Genomic DNA, 7,749 nt, shown 5'->3' with positions numbered 1-7,749 from the left:
TTTTTTGTTTTGATCATGGGCTCTATGATTTTGTAATCGATGATTTATTGATGATTATTAGAGTAGTTTAATTTGAACATATAATTTTAGGTGATAAGTACGTATAAAAGAAACATACTACATTCAGAACATGCCAATATTAAGCATGTTCAATTAATTTATTTGTAATAAATAACTAAATATATTTATTTCTGTTTTTATTATTCGTTTTTATAAATCAAGAAGTTAGAAGATAACAGCAAGATTGCTAAAGGAAAGAGAGATAGAATGAAGAAGTCAGTTGAAAAGAAAAATATAATATAGGTATAAAAAGGTAGTATAGAATGTAAAAAAATATAAAATAAAAATTAAAAAAAAAATTATCAAGAATTATCCATTTTTAGTTTCATAATTATATAATTTATTGTCGCAATTAAATTACCTTATTATGATATCTTTCGTATTATTAATTCATATATAGAAAAACGTATAAAATCTAAAATCCCCTGATTTGAAAACAGTAATAATAAATCCTGTTATAATTATCTATTGAATGTATTTAATGTATTAATTGCATTGACGCTCAAAATGAAATGACAAACATGTTCATTTAGATCAGGAACATTATCGCCCTACAAAGTATCATTGAAATCGCAATATATATATATATATGTATATATATATATATATATAATATAATATATACAGTACAGGCCAAAAGTTTCCGGACACTTGAAAAAAATCTCATTTTCTGAGTTTTTAGCTATATTTTCATATAAAAATAATTTTATTCAAGTTGGTTTTGTACATTCTACGTAGTATTAATATTTAGTGACTGATTTGTAACCAATTTGTGAGAAATAGTAGACTAATTAGTAATGATGAAATGTTAAAATGTCACTGCAGTCGATTTTCCTGAATATGACCACCCTTTGTTGATCACTGCAGCGCATATTTTTGGTAATCTTTCGACGAGTTTTTGCAATGTTTGCGCAGGTATGTTCTTCCAGGACTCGTTAAGGCAATTCCACAGGGCAGGGAGGCTGCTTGAAAGCAAATCAGTCAGACACATGCACTACAGTTCTATTGGATTAAGAACCATTATTTGAAGTATTTTTCATCTTGTTTTCGCTTCAAATAATTGGCACAGAGTCGGGAAGTGTGGTTAGGGTCATTATCTTGTTGAAAAATAATTTTGGACCAATTAAATTGAAACCAGATGGAATGGCGTGGCGCTCAAGTATGCTATGATACTGTTCTTTCTTTAAAGTTCCATGTATTTTGACAAGCGATCCGACTCCATTGAATCCAAAACAACCCCAAGCCATCACTGAACCACCACCGTGCTTCACCTTTGTCGAAATACACTTAGAATTGAGTCTTTCATTGCCCTTCCTACGTCGATGATTTCCGAAAAGTTCGAATTTTGACTCATCCGTCCATTAAACTGATTTCCATTGATTGATGGTCCAATTTAAGTGGGTTTTGGCAAATTGCAATCTCTTTTGTTTATTTACTGCTCACAGAAGTGGTTTTTTGAGTGGCCTGCACAATCGCCGGATCTTAATCCATAGAGCTGTTGTGGGACGAGCTTAAATGCCGCGTGAAGGATTTGCATCCAACCAGCCTTGCTGCCCTGTGGAATTGCCTTAACGAGTCCTGGAAGAACATACCTGCGCAAACATTGCAAAAACTTGTCAAAAGATTACCAAAAATATGCGCTGCAGCGATCAAAGCAAAGGGTGGTCATATTCAGGAAAATCGACTGTGACATTTTAACATTTTCATTGCTAATTAGTCCGTCATTTCTCACCAAATGGGTTACAAATCAGTCACTAAATATTAATACTACGTAGAATGTACAAAACTAACTTGAATAAAATTATTTTTATATGAAAAATATAGCTAAAAACTCAGAAAATGAGATTTTCATGTGTCCGGAAACTTTTGGCCTGTACTGTATATACTATATATATATATATATATATATATATATTAATATATATATAATGCGTATATAACAAACACATATGACCCTGAATTTTTAACCTCCTATTACAAACCCCTATTTTGTAAGGATTATTATAGTAATTATATCATTTTTTAAATCATACATCCGATCGCCGTGAAAAGAGAAAATGTTAGGTTTATCCCCGGATTGAAATCAAGTGGTAAAAGTTGAACGCCCTGAAAACTTTCTTATTTTTGCCTTCATTTTAATTTTTTAATTTTTAGCGGTACCCGATCATGCGTTGCAGTGTCATACATATAAATAAAAATCTAAACAAAATTGCGATTCTTTTTCATCTAGTAAATGAGATAAAAAATAGCGTTCGTATATTTTGTGAAATATTAACACGCATTAACATGACATAGCGCGTATCAAACAACCAATTATCAAAATATATTCAGAAAATTTCTCTGTTATTGCCTAAATATGGAAATGTTTATTTGCTATTTTTTCTAAAAAATTCCATTTGTCTCCATTTACCCCATATAGGACAAACACACCCAATGTCTCATTTTTAATTATGAGGGGTTTCCGAACAAAAGGCTACATTTACTCACCCAAACTCATGAATACAAACTTCATGAGCATTTTTTACAAAAATTTTACCAATAATTTATCAGCAGAATTGGAATAACTTGTAATTTATAAATTGTATTAGTAGTAAACAATATAACATCTCTGACATTCAAGCTTCACTGATTGAAAGGTCCTGAATCAGGTCGTAGGCTTCGTTTCCGTATTTATCCTTGTTTTGTTTACCTATTTTATAGTCCATATCTCCGCGTGCAAACGATGCAAATGTGTATGACACTTCTAGCAGGCTGAACGCCCACATATTCTATTTGTCAAACAAATCGCTTTCGCATGATATTATTTATATATGCCGGGTTATTTGAAACGGATTGTAATACTTGCGGCAAACGTTTATATAGAACGGATTTGAATACTGAGGTTTAGCAGTTCACACAAAAAATGTGAACACATTTGCAACAGACACTTTTGGAAATGGAAGTTCTCAAGATTTATCATATAGTTCAATAAAAAATTTATGGTCAGTGATGAATTTTTGTGATAGCCGAGTTGTATAGGAACCGTGCTATAAGAAACTCAGAATTAGTTCAAATCACAGCATTCGCACCGTGTTATATAATAAATGGTCGGCCCAAAGGCAGGTTTATGGCGTGAAATTACCTCAAATCAATGATTCATTTTTTTAAATACCTTGCTTATTATTTTCATTATCATTGTATACCACTATTCACTTTTTTCATACATTTTTATGCATGCTTCCTGGTCCTGTGCTTCGTCTTTCAGATCTCTGTATTTTTTTTTATCGCGTAAATCATTAACCACCTGCAATTTTTATGCTTCTCAATCCATTTAGCTACCTGGTCCTGTGCTTCGGCTTTCAGATCCCTGTATTTTTTTACCGCTGTAATCATTAACCATCTGCATTCTTCTGCTTCTCAATCCATTTTGTCCTTCCATTATCCTTTTGAAGATGCCATGTAGAATGCACTCCTTTTGCAGGATGTAGGATTAGATCGGACAGATCTAGTTCCCTTTCCTTTTTGATGATCGTGCTTAGTAGAGTTCTTTCTTTGCCCACTTTTTTCAGAATTTTGTTATTTGTTACCTAGTCTGTCCACTTTATTTTATAGCAACACATTTCAAAACTTTCCAGATACTTTTTGTCGGACTTTCTCAGATGTTATATGGGACCGTGTTATATGGAGACTAATAAAAACTAGTTATTAGTTGAGTTTTTCCCCGAGGAAAATGCATCAACATTCCGATATGTGCAAATAGTCAACTTAATCACTAAGAAATCAGTTTATAAATTTATGAGTGGTTACGAAACTTGGGCCAAAGTGTTGGGCGTTAGCAATTCTTAAGCTGATTCTCAGCTCTCAATATGACAGCTCTTCATGTTTGGCCTTACATCTATTCACGAGCCTGCCTCACGGGAAAGAGTTAAGGGGTTACACCACTGTAATTTTCCAAAAACGTATATTCTAAAAATAGTAATATATGTTATTATAAAAACATTTATATTGTATAAATAAACTTTATTTTTAACCAATAGATGAGTAGTGCAGAGTCAACACATATTAGTATTGGCTATATTACGGCTGATATTGCTAGGGATAATTTCAACGATGGTCTAATCAAAATTTTATAAATGATAAAAGTTTTGGAGCTTTACATTGGTATTTAAACATGCAAGTTTTGTCTTGAAGTCGATTATGAACAGTTTAAGCATGCCGACAACATGTCTTTGAGGGATACGCCAAAAGTAGGACGCTCCAATAATAAAATCATCAAGGAAAGAAAATAAGAAATAAGAAAAAAATAAAAATATAGGAAGGCATCTGTATTTTACTGGGATATAAGATTATTAGTAAAAAAAATTAAAATAAAAATTTTTTAATTTTTCTTATCCATAATTTATTTCATAACTTTAAACGCGTTTTTCTCGAAACACGATTTTTCAACCACAACAATTTAAATTGTTTTTAATCTAATTGTTTACAGTATTTAAAATTACACTTGTAAGTGCCCGATTTTCTGTATGTTAATTGGTTCATCAATTATTAACAAATTACTATCCGTTGTCATCGTTGAAATTTAACGGTTTTGAATAAAAACACTTGCCTAACAAAAAAAAGCGATATTTCTGAAATATGCTATGATGGGCACTTCAAAATGTTAGTTTAAATATTGTCATAAAAAATCGAGAGAAAATAATTAAAATTGTTATTTTGCGTACCACGGAGCGCCCCCAATTTGACGCGGCTCACCGAAATGGCTGTGGTACTGCCGTTTCAAGTTTTTTTTTACTATTATATTTAATTTGTTACTTTAAAGTAAAAAAAATAACTATCCTTATATTATTATGATTTTAGTACATTTTTTGCGCCCGAAAAGAAATGGCAAAAATATGCGTTTTTTTGGCTGCTACAGTGGTGTAACCCCAAAGCATTCGTCCTAGGCCATGAACTCGTAAAATGTTTAAGAAAAATTGACTGTTTTTTAGAAAACGCCGACAAAAGTCAAATTTTGGCTGAAATGCACGTACAAATACTAACGCATATATATTTTTCCTTACTTTTGTCTGGAATTATTTAAAATACTGGGTTACTGGCAAAAATATATTTTTTTGGGAAAGTTAAAAAATAAGCTAAATCATGAATTACTTTTAATACACTATTTTTTTATTAGACTTGGTCACAAACCAAATGTGCTCTTAAACAAGTTCTGACACAACGAAATCGAGCCAGTTCTTACAACACAGTTAGTTCTGTCGAACACAGCTATGACATAAACTGGCATATTTATATTAACATACTGTAAAATATAAAATATGTCGACATTAAGGGACCGATTCTGCCGCATAACAGAAAAATTTTATGGCAAGGTCATGTTATGAAGAAATTTCCATACTAATATTGACCAAAGCCATGCGGTTGGTGTGCAGTCGACCGAATTCTCAGGTTGTCTGATGGAAAACATAAACTAAAAGTTGCACAAATGTCAAAAAAACTATGTAGATAACAGTGTGTTTCTGATACCACTACATAACATACGAGTGACTTTGCAGTTTGTGTAAAACCTGAATGCAAAGCAAACACATAACATTTGACAGTATTCAGTATGATCATTAGCATAATGTATGGAAGTCGGAGCGTAACATGGCTTTGCCGTAACATTTTTCTGTTATGCGGCAGAATCGGCCCCTAAAACCTTTTATAGCAACACGTCGATACTAGGAGTCTTCGTGGTGGAGTGGTAAAAACTATAAAATTGAAACATATTTCAGAATTTTGGTTACGAAACATGCAAAAAATAGTACAAAATTAGTAATCAAAAGCACATCAGTAATCTTATTTTTTTAAATGAAAACATATTAGGTAGTCTGCTAAGCAAACAGCGCAGATTGTTTTAATTGCCCTTAATTGCCTTTGTCGTTGAATAAATGCAAACGAGACACCTTTATATTCCTTTTCAAGAAACCGTGAATTCTATTTTTAGACTCTGAATAAGGATTATTGTGATACGTTTTTGAATACTGCTGTGTAAAGAACCGTTTGAAGAAACGCGCTTGTTAACATCGAAACATATTTAGACAAATAATTGGAAACCGTGCAAAGCACAGATGGCAATAATTATAAATGACAAAAAATATTTTACTGCCTTCTAAATAATGAATTTTCTTGTACAATATCAATAGATCAGATTCGCATTGAAAGTTTTTGAGAAATAAAATAATATTTTAGGTTGTCGTTTATGATTACTCGTCTTCGATTATCTGTTTTTTGATCATATTATCTGTGACAGTCAATTTGTTTTTTCAATAAAATATGATTAAGGGTAAGTTATAGTAATAGCAACAAAATCAAAAATAAAAGTTTATATCCTTACGCTTCAATACCCACTGAACATTTTGGCATTAGAAAAAATTGATGTATGTGTGTGTTCAGATACAAATTTTCGGGAACACGAATCAACTGATTTCAATAATTCAAAAAAAAATTCAATATTTGTATTGATGGGGAGACGTGCTGATAAGTTTTTGGCAAAGGCAGGTGCAGTCTTTCCAAAGATACGGGGCAAAAAGTGACAAAAATGATACTTCAGCTTGAAAGAACGGAGCGTTCGATTTATAAAATAAAAAAAACATTTTATTTGTATTTGCAAAACCAAGAACTAGTAAAATTTTTTGAAAAAAAATTGAGGAAGGCAGGTCTAGCGGTTTTGGAAATACAATAAAAAGTGCCATTTGGCGGTCAAAAATGATTATTAGACATCTGCATATCAAATTATCAGATATTTTATAGAGATATCAATAATAAGTACTCATCTTTGCATTTCTATATAGGTTCTGCACCGAGATTATAATGTTCAATCATTAGGAAAAAAGATTTCAAAAAATTCAAAATATAAAAAAGCTAATTTTTCAAATACTTCCAACTTTTTCAAATATTTCAAGATCTTCAAAAATCATTTTTTGCAACGTTTTCAGAAAAATATAAAACTTTTAAAAATTCTAAATTGTAGTACGGAAAGTTCCAGCAATTTGCTTTAAGGCACGATACCTTGCTTTACTAGTTCTTAATCATAATTGCAAATAATTCGCTTTTATCTGCAAAATATAAAGTATCTTAAGAAAAGAATTCAATATATATATATATATATATATATATATATATATATAGGTATATACATATATATATATGGATGTATATCCCTATAATAATATGTATATGAAATGTGCCCAAATTGCAGGACGCCATATGTTAAATGTCCTCTTAAATTTCAGCGATTATCTCATAGGTCTATTAGTTAAATAAAATATAAGGAATTAAATTAAATATATATAATACTTACGAAAATATTCATAACCTTCCAGATTCAACTATCAATGCACTAAACTGTTTACTGCATAATTTCAAATAATTAATAATGTGCACTTATGATGGTTTGACATGATGAACATATATATGCTCCGAAACATATACGTGCGTAGAAATTTACTATTTAAATAAGGCAATCGACATTGAAAATAGATTTAAAATAATTTTGATCTTACATCTACACATTTGTCACTAAAATTACTGAATGCCTTACCAGACAGATTGTAATTACATGAAAATAAAAAAATATGAAAATAAATTTGATAGTAAATCTGACAGATTGACGTTGCAGAACTACTTAACGCCATTTTGCAAAACAGAAATTACAGATTACAAAATAGAAGC

At 30.9% G+C, this 7,749-nt stretch overlaps 1 long non-coding RNA gene across 1 annotated transcript in view; it reads right to left on the bottom strand.

The window, feature by feature from the left end:
• The window catches only part of LOC113376981, a 123,956-nt gene extending 116,471 nt beyond the window's left edge, over nt 1-7,485 (bottom strand). The window contains exon 1 of the long non-coding RNA XR_003367078.1: nt 7,379-7,485. This is a non-coding gene — a long non-coding RNA (uncharacterized LOC113376981). The remainder of the gene's footprint in view (nt 1-7,378) is intronic.
• Between the last annotated feature and the right edge of the window lie 264 nt (nt 7,486-7,749).

Source organism: Ctenocephalides felis, unplaced genomic scaffold (assembly GCF_003426905.1).
Source record: "Ctenocephalides felis isolate EL2017-DRISC unplaced genomic scaffold, ASM342690v1 CF-g0.4_SCAFFOLD_01886, whole genome shotgun sequence".
In the NCBI taxonomy this organism is placed as follows: Eukaryota; Metazoa; Arthropoda; class Insecta; order Siphonaptera; family Pulicidae; genus Ctenocephalides; species Ctenocephalides felis.
The sequence above is the reverse complement of the archived record's forward strand: the minus strand, read 5'-3'. Positions and strand labels throughout refer to the sequence as shown.